This window comes from Myodes glareolus, chromosome 9 (assembly GCF_982192425.1).
Source record: "Myodes glareolus chromosome 9, mMyoGla1.1, whole genome shotgun sequence".
Taxonomy (NCBI): domain Eukaryota; kingdom Metazoa; phylum Chordata; class Mammalia; order Rodentia; family Cricetidae; genus Myodes; species Myodes glareolus.
The window spans coordinates 33,125,009-33,144,393 of record NC_142034.1 but is presented as its reverse complement, the minus strand read 5'-3'; the positions used below and the strand labels follow the sequence as shown (position 1 = coordinate 33,144,393).

Genomic DNA, 19,385 nt, shown 5'->3' with positions numbered 1-19,385 from the left:
AAAGTGTGGTAGGTAGTACACACCTTTAATCCCAATGCCTGGGAGGCAGAGACAGATCTCTGTGAGTTCAAAGTGTGGTAGCTGGGGAGGCTGAGACAGTGGGATCTCTGAGTTCAAGGACAGCCTGGTCTACAGAGTTATTCCAGGACAAAGATATACAGAGAACCAGTCTCAAAAAGTAAAAGTAAAAATAAAAGAAATAGAGGTTAAAATAAAGATGGAAAATATACAGAGAATCTTGATACTGTATGCTATTATGCTCTCTTTGAATTGTTTGAATGCTGAGGAAGGAGCAACAGCTGCTAAAAGATATTTGTTTATAAATGCTGCTGAACTAATCCAAGATAGATATGTTGAAAATACCTTGACTTCTGAATTTGGATCTAAGGATATGATACTTTGGAAAGGAGGTTCTTCTTTTGTTTTCACAGAGGATGAGACCCTGTGGATTGCTTCTATCCCAATATGGTATGATAGACCACGCCCTCCTGAAAGGTTTCTGTGAACACCCTCAAAAAATTTCTTCACTCAACTGCCGACTGAGATGAACCTGGCAGACAGGTTTTACCATGAAAGACCTGATTAACTGCGCCCCTATACAGCAGGAAGAAGTTTGAAGAGAAATAACTACGTCCATATTCCCAAATATTGTTTATAAATGTTCTTTTACATTTAAAGGGGGACATGATATAAATATGAATAATTTCATTGGTATGGATTTTAAGGTCAATTTTGTTATTTGTATATATATTTCTGAACTTGATTGAGGTATTGTGATTATGTAGTTCATTTAAAAATGCAATGTATAATTAAAAATATAGGTTGTTATCATCAATAACATATAGGATATATATATATGTTATATAGGATATAATCATCCTATAGGATGAATATAGGATAATCATCAATAATAGCCAAGCTTGTAGTCATGTTAGTTAGATTTTCTAGATTACATAGATATATTTCAGATAGGCATTCTTCATATCTTTCAAAGACTACAGAACACGGCATTTAATATTTTAATAACTTAGGGCTTTTCAGGACACGTCTGCTCCTGACAGCACCAATCTACTTCAAGAGGAAGATGGGCATCGAAGAGGCTCCTTATGGAGTTTGATAGCCATTTGGGCAAGAAACTGCTCCTGCCTGGACTGTTGTATAAACTGGACACAGAGAACCCGCAGAGAGAGGACTACTGAACTTGCCTAAAGGTGAGATGATCTTTCGGGGTTCCTGATTCATGAAAGAGTCTGCGAGACATTCTGCAGGACACAGCAGATAGTGACTAAACTGCCTTTGAAATTTCCTGCTTCATGAAAATGTCTCTGGATATTATGGGCCTGAAGGCTGAAGATGGATGCCCCAACGATACAGAGGAACTTTGGGTGACTGTCCAGGCAGTGAGATGTCTCTGTCATTTCTAGAGTTTTGGAAGTTGCTTACTTCTTGTTTACTTAGGTAATATTATATCCTTCTGGAGTTTTTGATGGAGTTAAAGAATGGATAGTTATAGTTATAGTTTTCCATTATTATGATAAAGATATAGTTATAAATATTGTGACTGTAATTCTTGCTTGATAACTGTTTTGTTATATGTAATTTTACTATGTTAAAATGAAAGCCTTTCTTTTTTGTTTAAACAGAAAAAGGGGAAATGATGGAGGAGGGTTATCTGTCTATTGTGTTATTTTCATTGGTCAATAAAGAGACTGCCTTGGCCCCTTGATAGGACAGAAAATTAGGTAGGCGGAGAAAACAGAACAGAATGCTGGGAAGAAGGCTATGAGGCAGACGCCATGGAGCCAGCCACCAGGTCAGACATGCTAAATCTTTTCCGGTAAGCCACCACCTCGTGGTGCTACAGATTATTAGAAATGGGTTAATATCAAGATATGAGAGTTAGTCAGTAACTAACTCTCTAGAGATAATGGGCCTGGCAGTGCTTAAATGAATACAATTTGTGTGTTGTTATTTCTGGGACTAAGCTAGCCGTGCAGGAGCCGGGTGAGGCGAAAAGCAGGCCTGCCTGCAGCTCCTTACTACAATGCCCCTATGACCTGTAGAGTCATTGGCCAGCACAGCCAGCACCAGGACAGGCTTTCTCCTCTCCTCTGATTCAGAGCATGAAACAATCCGAGGACCCAGATCTTACTGGCATGTTTTATGCAATGGTGTGACAAGGGCCTCCTGAGTCTCACTGTAAAATGGGACCCACATTGAGACAGACCTAGTCAACAGCAGACAGAGTCAGCTGGAGAGCCATCTTGTCTCCTCAGTCAACAGTAGTGTGTAGAAATTTTAGGATCAACTCTTGCCACCCAAGATTCCAAGAACTCGGGGGCACTTTTTATCTAAATCCTAATCCACAGGAAGAAGACCCCAGTGTGGAACCCCAAGCTGAAGTTTCCCAGGGAAGGGCTGGGACTCCTGTCTAACAAGTCAAATGACAGCCTCAAATCAGAGGAAGGGTTTGGAATTGTAACAGAGTTTTTGGCAGGCGATTAATGAGACTTTGCTCAAAGACACAATGCTTAGCATTTCTGAAGAAACCACTATTTTTGTCTGAATCAAAAGTATTATTCTCTATTGAAATTTGCCTTACAAAAACATGTTTCAGTAGAACACGAGGCCTGGATTCTTGACAGACAAAAGCAAACCAAAGGCAGGTTTGTGAGGAGGTGGGTGCTGCTCTGGAGTTACCGCCGGATACTACTCAGTGTCTGTGTAGATTCCGTGACTCATTGGCGTTTCAGAGGTAAAGGGGTTTGAGAAAAAGAATTCTTATCAGAGGGAAAAATTTCCCCTTTTGGGATAGCCAGTTGATTCTGGGCTACCAACAGTGTTTCTCCTCCATCTACTTTTTTGGGTGGGGTGGGATGGGGTAGTGTGTGTGTGTGTGTGTGTGTGTGTGTGTGTGTGTGTGTGTGTGTGTGTAGGGGGGATTTTTGGCCTGAAGCTATGGTTTGAGGTTGGTTTGTCCTGGCCGTACTGAGCTGAAGATGGAAGCTGAAAAGAAATCGCACCCTAGCTCAGAATTGAGAATAATAGATGGCTAGTTATCTAGGGGTAGACTCACAAATCAATATCCTCTGCTGGAACAAAGAACAGCAACTGAACCCTGCAACCAGAAAAGAGAGCCGGACGCATGCTTTACATCGGCATAAATAGTGTAAGAGGCCACGCCCCAGTGGTTAACTTAAAGGCTATTGGCTGTAGAATTTCCTGTAGCACTGAACTTGGTCTCCAGGGTACTAGTGGTGGGAGGCAGTAGTGTCCTTGAGAGATGACCATCTCTCAAGGAATTAATTAGAGGAATTAATGCCACTCTCACGGGAGTGGCTAATTCTTACGGAACCTGATTAGCTACCATAAGAGTGGGTTGTTTCCTCTGTACACTCCTGCTTTCAGGCACAAGTTGAAGAAGCATGGATGTTCTTGTTGGTATCATGCTCCTGGACTTCCCAGCTTCTGGAGCCATGACCCCAGACACAATCCTCTTTCTGTTATAAATGACCCCAATGACAGGTATTTTGATCTAGCATCAGAAAATGAACTAAGACAGGGCTGGAAAGTTCTAGCTTCACACACAGTGACTTGACAGCCATATAAAATACAGTTCGGAAGTTTCGAAAAGAGCTCCCGACAGTCTGGACCTGTCACATCAAACCGCCGATGTGAGGGAAAGTGTCACAGACTCGATGGCAGAGAAAGAGTCACAGCTCTGAAGTATTTGTGGGCACAAGCGGAAAGCATCATCACAAGCCACAGTGTTGTGGTTTGCACACTTTCCTAAGTCTCAGGCTGCTTTGTTTGGAGGGTAGAGAGGATCCAGAAGCAAGAGCACCAACCAATAATACAGCATGGAAGAAAAAAAAAATCCAAAGCAGAACAGCACTGCCCCTGCACATCTACAGCCTGCCACCCTGCAGGTCCTCAGCTCACAGGGGCCCCAGCCCATCTGTTTAGAGTGTACCTGGGAAGAGTATGCTGTGAAAGTTATATTTCCCGCTCCCCCCTCCCTCTCCCCCTTCATTGCTTACATTGCTTTGTCTCTTAGTATGTTCTCTCTCCCCAAAGCTTCCCTGTCCCTTACTTCAAAGGATCGGGTGCTGTAGTGTTCCTGACTTCCCTGGGGCAAGAAGCATCCCCGCCAATTCTCCCTCCCCCAGCAACTTTCAGAAGTCTCCAAGAAGCTTTGGCTTCTTTGTTTTGCCTTTTACATTTAGGAGGTCAGAGCAGCTCACATTTTAGAATTGTAGTTCCCATGGTGGTCCTAGGAGTCTCCTCTATAGATTTAATGTTCCTCTGCGGTAGGAACCATGTGCAATTCGTGTAGCTCTCCAAAGGCCCCACCTTGGTTCTCATGGCAGTGCCGGTAGCTCTGGAACTATCAGGTGGATTGGATATTTGATTTCTGATTTGGGGATGCTTTAAGCCTAACTATAGACATCTGATGCCGATACCTAGATAATCACCCACCTACCCCCCACATCCGAAGACGGGGATTTCCTGTGTAGCTCTGCCTTCCTAGAACTCACTCTGTAGATCAGGCTGGACTCAAACTCAGAGATCCACCTGCCTCTGCCTCCCAAGTGCAGAGATTAAAGGTGTGCGCCACCACTGCCTGGCTCAAAATGATAAGGAATGTTTCATAAATCCACGTGTCATCCTTGCACAGAGGTCATGCTAATCTTCTCAGTATCATTCCAATTTTAGTATATGAAGTAGTGTCAGAATAGATCAAAGACACAGTCAGAAATGGAATGGCGGCAGGTTGAACTGCTGCATTAGGGACTGAGCTAGCGACTAACTCCTCTCTTCCATAGTCTAGAATCCTGGACTCTCCATTTGTCCATATATTGCCTCTTAGGAACCGAAACAGAAAGAGACAGATGGGGAAATGAAAAAAAGGCATTTCCGACTTCCTATCAACTTCTCTATGGAACCAAAACGGCATTCTTGCTGGTCACACTCTGGCTGGCGCCTGAGCTAATGAATGGAATTTGGCTAGACTGCCCTGCCCAGCACCAGCATTATGAAATCGTCCTCTGAGCCATCTGAATATGCAGTTTCTAACCTTGCAGGCCAACCCCAGCACAAGAAGAACAGAGAGGGATGGAAGGACGCACCCACTGAGAGACCCAGATCGCAATCAATCAACAGCCATTTCTAGCGATGAGAAAAAGGTGTCTCGGTACAGTGCGAACCGGTTCAACACTTGTGGCTTTTAAATTGGGAACTGACGAGAAAACTGTGCAGCCGGGGAGTCTTTTCAGCTCTGATAAAACGTGAGGTCAGAGCTGCTCGCATTTTTTTTTTTTTTCATTTTAAATTCCCTTGGTAGTCCTAGGAGCAGGGGCATGCGTTACTTTCAAACAAGAATCTTTATTGTTTGCACAGCGCACGGTCATCCAGTTAATTAGAAAAACATTTTTCCCCAAATTAAATTTCCCTAGAAAAACAATGATTTAAATTAAGGGCAAAAGTCTCCCCCCACACCCCAATATCAGGGATGCCTTCTTGCACCTACTCCTTCTAGAAGATTAAAAGCAAAGTTGGAATTGGGAAGCTGTATTTATTTATTGTTAGATTTTGCAGTCCACAAAAGTAGCTTGAGATAATTTACCTGCATGTATTCTCTGTGCTCTTGGGTTTTGCCCGTCCTATTGCCAGCACTACACTAAGATACAGCCAGGGAGCAGAGATGTGTGAATGTCCAGATGTTTTAAAGTTGCAAGCAAGCGCTACAAGGCACCCCAAAAGGTCTGCTACATCGTCTTTGTCTTCTGAATTCCCTAACAGTTATACCGCTGTGGCTTCGTGTAAATTTATTCCTTTTCTTGATCCTTTTGCATGTCTATAAGGGAGATATTATTTTTTATTGTTCCTACTACCTACCTTCAGCAGTTTGCTCTTTCTTGCCATGCTCAGTATGCAATGTGTTTTGAATACCTCTCTTCTTCAGAAGCCCAGCTGCCCCCAGCTAAATGTCTCCCGTAATATACATAGGACCTCTTCCTCTCAGATGCTGTCCTGACCCATAAGGATGGGGGCAGGGTGCCTTTAAGTGAATTTTACTTCAGTGGTTTCTGCAGACTGGGATGGCAAAGTCTAAGTAATTTGCCCCAGCCAAGGAAATGGGAACCCAATAATCCTCAAACCCTAAGGATCTCATGAGTTGATTGATCTATTTGCTTTTTAAGGCTATTAAATGAAGTGTTGGGAAGGTCTCAGGCAGATTACAAGGTACAGAGTTCAAAATCTACTTATCTCACATTTGAGACCGGGCAGTATAACAGTGTAACTTTTTAGGGGGCCTACATAGGGAGATGGAGAAAGTCTGAGCTGATCCCAGGACCCACACAGGATGTGTCCCGGGCTGCAGTTAACTTCTAGAAATCACTGAAACGATAGGGACTTGGTCAACACAACTATTGCTAAAAAATATATCAATGGAAAGCTAAATAAATAGCATCGAGAAACAGCAGCCGCTCAGACTCTGCGCTCCATGTTTTGCGCTTGCGGTTACCTACTCCTGTGTCTACGGCTGCACCCTGGGTAATGTTTCTCTGCCGCATCTTCTCAGCACCTGTCCAGTGAAGTCACGTGATCTTGGAACGGTCCACAGAGGGGATATTTACATCATAGAATCAGCAGATGCTATAAATCACAGTGTGTTTTATTGTTTTGTGAGCTGTCTAGACCAAGTATCCGCAAACTGTCATTCCAGATCTGACCCAAGTCTGGTTTTGTGTGGCTTGCAAGAAAAGGCAAGTTTTAGGGTTTATTTTTTTTTTTTGGTGTGTGTGTTTTTAAAGGATTGTAAAAACAAAACATACATATAAAGATATGTGACAGAGACCATATGTAGCTCACAAAGCCCAATTTACTTATTCTCTGGTCCTTTGGAGAGGAAGTTTACTGATCGGCAGTCTAGATGTAAGAAAGTAATGGAGAAGATCCTAATAATGCAGGTTAAAGTGAAAATATTCAGGACCAGTAAGAGCAGGTAAAGGCACTTGCTGCCAGACTTGAAGACCTGAGTTTGACTCCCTTAACCCACTTGATGGAAGGAGGGAGCTGACTGCTGCAGTTTGTTCCCCGAGACTCTTCCCCCAAGTCATGGCTTGCACTTGCACATGTGTGTTCATGCGTGCACACACACACACAAATAAGTAAATATACAACTTTAAGTGAAAATTTTCTGTGGCAGTTGCATAGCAAATCATCCAGAGAATTGAGAAAACGCTTCTCTAATATTTTAAAACTATGGTTTGATGTAATGAGGCTGGTGCCTACATCATGGTAAGCAAGTCAGGTTCCTAAGAGGACTTCGTTGCTTCATTTTTGTCTTGCTAGAGTTAGGTGAATGAAAATAGCCAATATTAACATCCAAATTGTACTTACATATTAATTATGATTGTTGGCTACAGATTCAGGGGTTCAAATAAGTAAGTAAATGCATCTGGGGAAAGTTATTGGATTATGAGGACTTTAAAATAAAGACTATTACATATTTTATTGGTATTTATAAACCACATTCTGTCCTTTTTAGCAGTAAAGTTCATACTAGATTCATTTGTGTAAATGCATTCATGTGTACACCAACACACATTCCCCATACTCACCCCACCAAGGAACAAGTTAAGCATTTGCTGTTGTGTAGTGGATAAACGCTATGAGATTGTTCCAGTAGACTCACTAACCAGTTGGATATAGTGTCTGATGGGTGGAGAGTTTTCTGGTATAAATCAGGTAACATTTTGATGGTTGTAGTCAAAATCACTGCCCCCACCCCCCAGGTATGAGTGACACAGTGAGGGTCAGAAGGTCAGTTACCCAGTACTTGCTGACCAAAAGGCCAGAGCAGTGGCAGCAGAGTGTCCATCCTAGCCACATCCATTCTTTCTGCTTTATTCAGGGCTGGTCCAGAAACCGGTACAGGACGTAGTGTGCAAGGCAGGTAGCTTCAAACTCCACTGAGCAGCTGCGTGACAGAGTCAGGACTGACAGACAAACATGGATGCTGAGTATTTGCACGACAAGAATTACCAGTCCAGGTCTTCCAATGGCACGAGAATGTTCCATGCCTAAGTGTACTGTCTGGGCTTCATCATTAGTAGTATGTCTTATTGTTATTTATATGAATATTTTATTATCATACATTGCTATTATATTTTACTCCATGGCTATCTGGGCTTCACGAATAGGCAGTTTTAGGACACTATGAAAATAGATTCATAGTTCACGAATCCAGATAAACCCCACTGTTTCTTTTTCTTTGGAACATCGCCATAGTGTGGAGTTGTAAGATGTCCAACTAGATTGTTACTTGTTTAGATTTTTTTTGAGAGAGAGAGAAACGGGATAATTTTTGTTCATTAAGGAAGCATTTGCTTTACAAAGACTGTCATGAGCGATCGCAGGGGCTCAGAATTAGTGGCAGTTAGAGATCGCCAGGCGAGGTGTACCTCTTCCCGGGGTGAGTGAGAACCCTTCTTCTGGATCAACCTCCTGAATCGGAGATTTGTGTTTTGTTTTGAGTAGAGTGAAGCCCTCGCTGCTTCAGGAAGAGCCCCATGGCAAGGTATTTCCCATTTCTGAGGAATACCGCCCAAAGAGACCAAAGGAAGAGCTGTCTCATGTATATGTGGGGAGCAGGACTGTTCTCAAAGCCAGACAGCTCCGTCTTCGTGCGTTCAGCGATATCTACCTGTACAAACCATTTTCAGGTCTTTTGTGCTTAAGGAAGTCCCACCAAAGAGCTTGCAGTACTGGACTTCTACTCTGTCACTCCAAGCAGGGACTCCTGGGTGGTAACTCTGTCCCCTTTCCTGTGGCCCAGAGAGCTGTCTTTAATACTGTGTTTGCCTTGTTATGCTATCAAGAGGGAGCCATGATTGGTGGTAGGAGCCACCAAACAGAACAGAGGGCTGTGAGTCTTGTGAATGTATATTTTGTATTCTCATGACAGCTACATGTAGGAATGGGAGCCAAGATAAGTACTGATGAGAGAGAGAGAGAGAGAGAGAGAGAGAGAGAGAGAGAGAGAGAGAGGAAGAAGCAATGTAACAGTCACCAAAAGCTTGGAAAAACTGCTGGCCCACAATTTGAGTCTGTTTCAGACTATGCAGCCGTCCGCCTTCCTCCCCACCACCCTCATAGTAGCCTCCTGAGCATGCCCGGTTCCCAACAAAGCTTCTCTTGTGTTCCACCTGTTTCTCTCTTCCCTGGCTGGGGACAGGCAAACTTAAGTATGCGATAGGAGGACGGACATGGGAACAAACGAATTCCCAAGCTGTGACTAAGGGTCTAAAGGAATTTGAGAGAGAACAAAAATTAGTAAGTAAATAAGAAGGAGAAAGGGGCCCCCTCAGGAAATGCCGGAGGAGGTCTCCTCTCTGTCTCCCCCAGGGGAATGTATTGTTTGTTTTCACATTCTACTGTAAATTACTCGACAAGGAACCTTATTGATCCTGAAAAAAATCCAATCTTTAGATTTTTCCCATCAAGGCAAGAAAATGTGTTCCAGGGCCCCCTGGGGGAAACAGCAGCACATTTTCTATTCCCAGGCTCAGCCCGCTCTGCTCATCTGTGGGGAGGTTCAGCCTGGGTGATGTTGAGGCACCCAGCAACATGTCCACATAGGAGCTCTTGCTTGGGGAGTCTCACATAGGCATTAGGGCATCAAAGAAAACTTCATGTTGAAAGCAATAGGTCTGTATTTCCCCCAGATCCCCGAAGGGTGAAGTATCAAAGCATTAAAAGGTACAGCAGGGTCATTGGGAAGAGCCTGGTTGCCTTCCTGGCATTATCTCTCCTGTATCTCTCTGCTTTTGGTGTCTGCATCTGTAGTCACATGCAGAGTCTTTTACACTGCGGCATTCACAAAGTTCATTGGAACTGGTGCTTTTGGACCTAAATCATATAATGTTGAGCATCTGTTTCATATGTCGATTTTTCTTGGACCATGACTACAGTGTCGTAGGTGCCCAAGAAAGCTCTCTGAAAGGAGAGAATACATTTAATAAAGGAGTCTGTCAGAATTACACTTGAAAGGGAAGAACAAAATTACTGTTTTGTAAATATTCAAGGGAGGTCACCATTGTTAGGATGGTGGAGAAAAGTCCTCTTCAGTTCTTATAAAGTCTTTTGTCTTTTATTGTTCTAAGACAGCCAAGGTGGGACGGGAAAGTCATTGGCAATAATTACATCTTGGGAGGAGGGTACCTGATCCATGGATGGTGGAGAGAGAATTCCCTTCTGGAAAGAGTGCCCATAATAGGTATATATAAATAAAGATAACTAAATTTATTAAATTTTGTATATCACACCAAGCTAATTGTTGGCACATCTGAAGGAAAATCAAATCTAACTTTAAACCGAATGGTGACTGATTGGTTAATTTATAGGTCTTTCACTGAGACCTCACTAGGGATTAGATACTGGAAAATGTTCGACTTCCACTCTCAAGACTCTAGTTCACTGGGAGAAGCCGACAAGAGAATGTGAAAAATCCAAACAGATCACTCTTATGAAAGAGGTGGGCTCAGAGTGAAGCCAATCTTAAAAGCTGGGGCCAAAGTAGAGATCCAGATGGATGGGGCTGACTCCTGGCAGAACCCGGGAGGCCCTGTTGAGGGAGGAGATTGGGGAAGGGGGCTCCAGGCAGAGGCTGTACTGTGAGTAGAGGCACAGAGTCACGGAGTGGCCAAGAGACCGCTAGGCGATTGTCAGAAATAGAAGTGAGATGAGAAGGGAGAGCTGGGGCCAGAGGAGATGGGACCGGGAGTAGGTTCTGCGTCATGCTAAGACGGGTTACTTAAACGAGTTTGTGAGTGACTGAAAAGAGCTGGGCCACTGTATACAATCTGCCTTTTTTTTTTTTTTTTAGGAAGCCCACAGTTCTAGTGTGTGGACGCAAACTGCAGAGGGCTCAGTCTGTCCAGGCTGGGAGGCCTAGGGCAACTTTCCCGCTGGGACACAGGAGGTGTGAGAGTTCCACCGTGGTGGTGGGAGGAGGAACAAGCTGCCCCTACTTCCTCATACACCCACGTCAGCTGTTGCTTTCTCCTCAGGTACCTGCGAGTGGAATTTTTATGTAAACCCAAATGTTTGGCCCCACGGTCTCTCATGGGCATGGCAAGAAAGCTGAACTTCAGCATCCCCACTCCTTAAAACCAGGAACCATGAGCAACCCTGTGTACTCAAAACTTTCCAAATCAAATATGGTCGTATCAAAAACTGTGAGCTCTCTCCAGGTGGATGTAACTGGTCTCCATTCTGCCCAGAGTCCAGTGGCAAACAGCAATAAAAATGTTGGCATCCCATTGCCCATTTAACATTTATGTAGCTGTCCCATCTCAAAACCTCAGGGTTGGTTGGATACGAGGTGAGCTGCAATCCCTTCTGACAGCAGGTCCTTTTGCGGGGGAGAGGGGCTGCTTTCATCCATAAATAACTTTCAAAACAACACTCAGATAACAGCAGGAGATCAAAGAAGCACTTCGTCACCACGGGGGCTGCTTTGGCTGTCTCTCCTGCCTCTAGAACTTTTCTCTTGCAGGGAAGAAACTGGATCACCCTTACTAGGGATCAGAGCAGACTTGCCCGAGGGCAAAGCACACTCTAGTCCAGGCAGATGGTCGTGGGTTCCCTGCAGGGGAGCTGTGGTCTACCAGCAAAAAAACAGGGGAGGATGAGGCCAAGAAGGTAGGCCTGGGGCTGGTAACTGACTACCTACCCCTCCCCCAAGAGGTCTGTCCATGGCATGGCATGTTTGGTTTGCAGGGCCTTCTTCCGTCTTTTTTTTGTTGTTGTTCACAACAACTCTTTATATATTATTTCTTCTTTTAGAAGTGAAGTTCTTGACTTCATTAGCCCGAGAGAGAAATGGAAGGGCCCGGAATTGAGATGTAATGCCTCTTTTGTTCAGGGAATAGTGAAACTTCAGTAAATACTCAAATTGAGAGGAAAGCAGTTGCCTAGGGGTTTGAAAGTGTTGATATTGAAAAGCTCTGAAGGGACGGCTCTATGGCGCCATCTCACAGCGAAGGGAGCGGGGCGTGTGACTGGTTTTCCTAGGGGCCCACCCACTTTTTTGCAGGACCCTGAAAAGTTGGCATCATCCCGGTTTAGTAGGAGTGAGATGAGAAGTGTTCGACTGGGTGAAAAGGTCTGGTGGTCCCACTATTCAAGTTTTCCACTGTGTGCTGCTTGTGTTTAGGTGTGGAGGCCGGAGGACAACTGTGGGCGTCATCAATCAGAAGCCATTAGCTTATTTTTTGACACGAGGTTTCTCATTTGCCAATAGGCTAGGGTGGCTAGCTAGAGAGCCCCATGCATCCTCTCGGCTCTGCCTCCTCCGCTGCTGAGCTAATAAATGTACAGCACTTCACTTGGCTTTTCTTGTGGATTCTGAGGATCAGCTCAGGGCCTGGTGCCTGTCAGACAGATGCTTCCCAGGCTGTGCTATCTTCACAGCCCAAACTGCCCACTTTTAATAATGACAGTGACAATTAGCTGTTCCACACCAGTGGCTTCCACACCAGTGGCTTCCACCAGAGACCAAAGATAGGAATTAAAGGGGAGATGGGTGGACTGGAGAGATGGTTTAGTAGTTAAGCCTCTTGCAGAGAATGAGTTTGGTATTCGGCACCATATTGGGGAGATCAAATCTACAGCTCCATACCATACCCCTGGCCTCTGTGGGCATCTGCATTCACAGGCACATATGTATACATCCGTACACACATGCTTAAAAAATGATAAAAATGTATGTTAAAAACAAATGAGTTGAACGAAATATAGGCATTTTTTTTGGTCATTATTTTCTGGATAAGGTAGCAAGGCAATGATCTATGCAGATTTTCTTAGTGCTGTTGTTTTGCTAAGTATTTGTTGTGATTTGAATAAAAATGGCCCCCGTAGGCTCATATATTTGAATCTTGATCATTGGAGAGCGGCACTAGGGGGTGTGACCTTGTTGGAGTAGATGTGGCCCTGTTGGAAGAAGTGCGTCCCTGGGAGTGGGCTTCGGAGTTTCAAATGCTCAGGCTAAGTCTAATGTCTCTCTCTCTTCTTGCTGCTCCAGATGCAGAGCTCTCAGCTCCTTCTCCAGCACCACGCCTGCCTGCACGCTGCCATGCTTCCTGCCACGATGATAAAGGACTAAACCCCCGAACCTGTAAGCCAGCCCCAATTAAATGTTTTCCTTTCTAAGATTTGTGGTGGTCATGGTGTCTCTTTGTAGGAATAGAAATCATAACTAAAAGAGTGTTGTAAGTAACCTGGAAATGATTTTAAGTTTACTAAAGAGTGAGCTTGGGTTATATTCAAGTACTTGACTGTTTTATGGATTGAACCCAAGCATCCAGATTCAGTGAAAACCAAATCCCTGTGGACACTCAGAGGCTGTACCACATTCCAATGGTATTTTCCAGTGTGACGACATTCATGTCTCTGTAAGGGAGGCTGTACCTTTCTACGTATCTGCAGACTGAAGGCACCTTGCCAAGTGATGTGAACACAAACGAGGTGGTTCTCTTTGCCCTTGAAGGACTCACAGCTCCTGAGAGCAGATAAAGACAGACAACTACAAGAGAAGGAGACGCAACCTATATTAGTCATGTGGGTAATGTATTGTTGAAGTTCAAAGGCCAACAAAGTTGGGAGTGGGGTGGGATCAGGGTAGCAAAACCGGAAATTTCAGCTCACAGAAGGGCATTCTAGGCAGGGCCACTTATAATTGAAAGAGATGAATACGGTCAGCTATGAGAGGGAGGTTGTGCAGAAAAAGGCAAGATGTGGGGATAGTTGGATGATTGCCTGCCATCCTGAGGGCTGATGCTCATCTCATGGGGAGCCCTAGAAAATTTGTGAACAGAAAAACAAACGGCATGGCCAATTCATGTTTTAGTTTGATGGCTGGTATGTTACCTTAAATGTCAACTTGACACAGGTTAGGGAGTCATTTGGGAAGAGGGGTTTTCAGTTGAGAAAAGGCCTCCATAAGACTGGCCTGTCATTAAGTCTGTAGTACATTTTCTTAGTTAGTGATTGATGTGGGAGGACCCAGCCCATTCTGGGTGGTGCCACCCTTGGTCTGGTTGTCCTGGTGCCATAGGAAAGCAAGCTGAGCAAGTAATGGGCGAGTAAGAGTAAGCAGAACTCCATGGCCTCTGCATAAGGTCCTTCCTCCAGGTTCCTGTCCTGTTTGGGTTCCTGCCTTGATTGCCTTTGATGATAAACTGTGATATGGAAGTGTAAGCCTTAAATTAAACCTTTGCTCTGCAAGTTGCTCTTGGGCATGGTGTTTCATCACGGCACTGGAAACTCTAACTAGACAATTGGTGTGAGTGCGGGGAGGGCTGATGGATACATTTAACACTCAGTAAACGCTGGCTTTCTTACCCCTATAGATCAGGAAGCCAGTCTTCAAACTGTTCCAGGGACTTCCCAGAGAGCTACTAGAGTTGGGCCTCTGACCTCACTTAACGTGTGTGGGACAATGGCGCCAGGCTTCTGTCTTCTGTAGAACCTGTGATGTAGGATCATTGGGTTGTCTGTCAATTCATTCCCTACCAACACTGTGCCCAGATAGTGCAGAGATCCCGTGCAGACCTGGAGTTCCTTCCCGTACATATTTTTATTCTTGTTACCTCACCAAGATGAGTCTGAAGAACTGACTGCCTCACCAGTGGTAATAGCTACCTCTAGACATCTTCTGCATGGACCAATTACAGGTCTAGGACTAACATATGGCTCCTCTCTTTTGAAAAACTGGTGGAGGACACCATATGAAGTTCAGTCTTGGCACACCTGCTAGTGAGCTCAGGTAGGAAGAAAGGTGAGAGCCAGAGTCTAGACAGAGGCTGCAGGGGACTGTGTCGTTCTGGTCTTTCATTTTAAAAAACAGAGTACACCCATTTTAAGTAGAAATCTAAAAGCCCATTGATGTGTTAGGGCAGAAGTTGAAATTGTCTTATATGACTTATATGTCTTATATGACTATCTTTCAATAGATTATTTTAAAGAATTTGCAATGGTAAATTTTCTTATCAAGATGGTCATCATCCTTAGCACACACCTGGAAGTACCCAGAATTTCTGAAGTAAAGGCAGGAAGAGTGTGAGTTTCAGGCCACCCATGACTCCATGAGACCCCCCATGAAACAAAGCAAAAAGATGTTCACTGTCCTTGTCTGGTTATGAATGTTCTTGCCATTTTTATTTCTTTAAGCTTTAAAATAAAAATTAATATAAGCTGACTTGCCAGTCTTGCTTTTCAGACACTTGATACCAATTACTTAGGTTTTTTAAAAATTGTAGTGGCATACACAAAGAAGATATAGTTTAACATGTGAGGTGGGGTGTATGGCTGGGTGCTGCCTGAAATTGTAAAATGAAGAGAAGAAGGTTTATTTTAGTATGAGTATGTACTATCTCAAAAAAAAAATCTGAGATAAAACTTTACGGCCTAGGAGACCTATTGCAGAACAATCTGCAGTAAGTGACCACATAGAACGTTCCAAATGCAAGCGCCATGCATTAGTAAGGTTTGCTGTGGTCACTGCTGAAAAAAAAAGTTTACTCCTAAAGTGAACATCTGTCCATTAATTTTTTTAAATTAAAAGAGAAGTGGTTTTAGGATCATAAATGAGTTTGTAGAAAAGAAGGTTTTCTCGTTGGAAGGCATTGGGAAGAATTTATTTTTCTCATTTTACCAGCTGAGGGGGACGCAAATATAGGTAGGAAACTAGCAAATCAGATACTTTTCCTTAAAGAAAACATGGCGTCATGCATGGAGCAATTGGTGCCACATAAAAGGCACTTACTTTGCTGGTTTCCAGAGATATGTTGGTTTTTGACTTTCATTAGATTCCTTTTTCCATGTACAGAAGACTAGAGAATGTCTTCTGATAAAACTCGGTGATGATGGTATGTGGTTTTGGGATTAAGCAAGAAGGTACCCAATTGAATGAATATTAAAGGATAGAAAGATGAAAAGAGGACTTCACATCTTAACAACACAGAATCTTTAACCGAGTGCTTATAAGCCAAAAATTTGGATCAAAAGCTATTTTATTATTATCATTGTTGTTGTTATTGTTGTATGTGCTAAAGACATAAGATTGGAGACCCAATAGACAGGGTCTCTGCCAGTACAGCTTGTTAGTGTTTTGTACTTTCCTTCGGCAAGCAGAGCCTTTGTGACCATTACCATCTCAAAGGGCAACTGATACCAAAGTGGTTTCCAATTAGCTAAGAAAGCTAAGTGCTGTCTTCTTGGGACAGTTCATTGAATGAGTGTCAAAGGATTGAGGGGAAGAATGTTGTGGAGCAGTTAATAGCTCTCCCTCCATCTCCATATCCTTCTCTTCCTTCAGCCCACCTGGCTTCACCCAGCATCCACAGACACTTCACACAGTACCTACTTATTTCTTAATGAGGCATGCCATTCCTCTGAGCCTGGCCTCCCGCAGCATTATTGTCTCTTTCTCAAGCATCTCTGGCTTCTCCCTTTATCACAACTTTGAGTCTAGTTATGACAAGGAAAGAGAAACTTCTAATGTTACAGAATCCATTGATAGGTTATGTCAAAACATCTGTGATGATGATAGCAGAGAGGCATGCCCTGAGATGATGTATTTTAATGAGTGCCATTATAAAGGAGTCAGATGCAGCCGCATGGTATTGCTCACATTTCCCAAGCCAAAACCTGTTTTCTCTGCTGCTTATTTGGGGAATCATTGGTTCCTATACCTACTGAACTCCATCAGTGTATTTAGAGGTCTACACAATCACCTGCACCCCAGGTATAATGTCACCTCTTTTGCACTCAAAGAAGGCAATTGAATAAGAGTAATGTTGTCCGAATTACATTAACTTTCTCATAATATCAAACACAAAGGAAATAGTCTGCTTCATTTTTGTGGTCTCAGAATCATGACGATCATTCAGGCTATTTGCTGTGTATCTCATAGCCGATAATCACAAGTCGGACGTGGACCACAAGGGTGCTAAAACTAAACAGCTGTGCTTTAGCTTGACTTTTCGAGCGGGACCTGAGGCTGCTTTAAGATAGCAGCAGCTTTTCCTAGTGCTACTCAAATTTTATTTATTCGTTGCCTCATTCATTTCTCATCCATCCATCCACCCGTGCAGCCATTTATTTATTCAATCCGAACGTCGGGGGGCGGGAAGGGGAGAGGCGAAAAGACTTTCAGTGCGGAGGAAATCGCACACAGGAAAGGGCACAGAGGCGTGAGAGTATACAATGAATTCGCCGAGGTTAGGTAAACTGCTCTGGGGTTTTAGGCACAAAACAAAGCATGATTAGTGGTGGCAGACGAAACTGGAAGGCTGTGTTATAGCCTGGACTATTGAAGGGCTGTCTGTGTACTGAGGAGCACAGACCCAGTGATTGACACGTGGAGTGAGTTATGACCTCTACAAGTCCAGTTCTTAACGTTGTTACTTAGAATTCTGACCAGGCCGTGGCTATATCAGAGGGCCAGTGGGTGACTCTCCTCCACTGAGTGGGGGCTGGCCAGCAGCCTGGAAATTTTGATCTGGTGGGTTGGTTCCCAGGGTTTACCCAGTGAAAAATGCAGGGAATTGAGTGCTGAGCTGTGAACCTCTAAAACCAGAAGTGGCAAGGGCCTAAGATACTCTTCACATGGGCTTGTTACTCTAACCCCCTGGAGATCAGAGTGGAGCCAAGCTTCTCTTGCTGAAAACTCTCAAGGTCTGCAAACTCAAGAAATCTCACCTCAGTCTGCAAACTTTTCAGATTATGGGCAAGGTGTGGTAGCCCCTCGAATTCCTGGTTTGGGCGCCTGACCTCTGACCTCATTCCTTATGGTTTCTGTTGAGTTTTATTTGGAAAATAACAGTGAGTTAGTAGTCTGCAGTCTCAAGATTTTGTCTCAGCTCTGTCAAATAATGTGACTTTGAGTTTCTAAGATATAGAGAGGTTGGGTTTCTCCTGTTCCAGGATCCTAGGGTCTCGGTCTCTCGGTCTCTTGGTCTCTTGGTCTCTCTCTCTCTCTCTCTCTCTCTCTCTCTCTGTGTGTGTGTGTGTGTGTGTGTTATGATTTTTATGTATACTCTTTAATATATCATCACACTTTACATCAAACACTTTCTAAAAGCTGGTTTGCACTTAGGCCTTTTTCCTTTTATTACTCTGATAAGTCTTGCTGCTTCAACGCCAGGTCTCATCTATTAAGATCACCTTCGCTGTTCAGATTCTTTTGTTATTAGGGTTGGACTTTTCCAGAATTAGCCCAGATGCACTGAGCAGAGGATGGCTAGGCCAAACCTCTGCCTTCTGATCTGAAGAGGAACACCGGACCAGCACAAACACAGTCCTTCCCATTGTTAATTCCTCAGCAAACAGCAAAGAATTCGCCACCACACCATCAAGTATGCTGGGCTGTTTAAGTGTGGAGGGAGGACACTAGTAGAAAACAGAGGGACAGGCTATCATTTAAAAGGGAATCTCTAGAAACCAGTGAATAATTGAGAAAAAAAAAAAAAACAAGTGCGCTGGCAATCACAGGGAAAAAAAAAAACCTGGCAATTTCTGTTGAGTGATCAGAACTTACCAACTGAAAATCGCTCACACAGAGGTTGCAAGAAATCAGTGTTCTTGCCTAAAGAAGCAGAAGAGATTCCTATTGAAGGAACCAGTGACGTGGCAGAGACGAAGCCTCCAGGAAGCACTCCGCCTCCCACGTGCACAAACACTATCTATCTTAAGACCTAATTCTTTGAAGACTGAAAAGAACACGGACTCTGGAGAATTCCAGTAAACTCTCAAGTTTGAGAGAGCAAAGAAAATGGAAAATCTGTGGTGGCGGTTTCAGCTCTTTCTAGCAGCCTTTCATCCTGTGCAGTGGCTATGGTCCTTTCAGCTATTTCTTAAACGTTCTATATTAGTTAAATTAATGTGAATGCATAAGATTTGAAGACAGCAAAAGCCACTGTCTTCTTATTTTTAGAAGGAAACTGAGGCCACAGGGAGTAAGCGGGCTGCTCAGAATCTTGCAGCTTTTGCGTAGAGGAGTTAGGAAGCGAGCCACACAGAAGAGGAAAGGAATGGGGATTGTCTGCATGAAAAGAGACAGCCCCTGTGCTTCCTTCACTTCGTGGTTTAGAAACAAAATTAGGCATAATGAGATCATTTTGGTCATGATCTAGCTGTCTGAGGCTTACTGAGGAGCAAGGGTCACGGGAATATCACTGCAAGCCCCGTTGATTGATGTCTGTAAGGGCGGTCTCCCCATTGACAAGCACACAGCATTGATTTAGTTGCACCACAATAGGTTTCTCAGTAAAGAGCAGACAAAACCTCTTCTGCGTCTAGGCTGGGAAGTCTCA

At 43.8% G+C, this 19,385-nt stretch overlaps 1 protein-coding gene and 1 non-coding gene across 2 annotated transcripts in view; both read right to left on the bottom strand.

Moving 5' to 3' along the window:
- Positions 1 to 19,385, bottom strand: part of Ankfn1 (ankyrin repeat and fibronectin type III domain containing 1) — a 351,197-nt gene that overhangs the window by 85,148 nt on the left and 246,664 nt on the right. The window lies entirely within an intron of this gene.
- On the bottom strand, positions 4,634 to 4,742 carry LOC125408593 (U6 spliceosomal RNA). Its single transcript, XR_007234506.3, has one exon. It is a non-coding gene; the product is annotated as a U6 spliceosomal RNA (small nuclear RNA).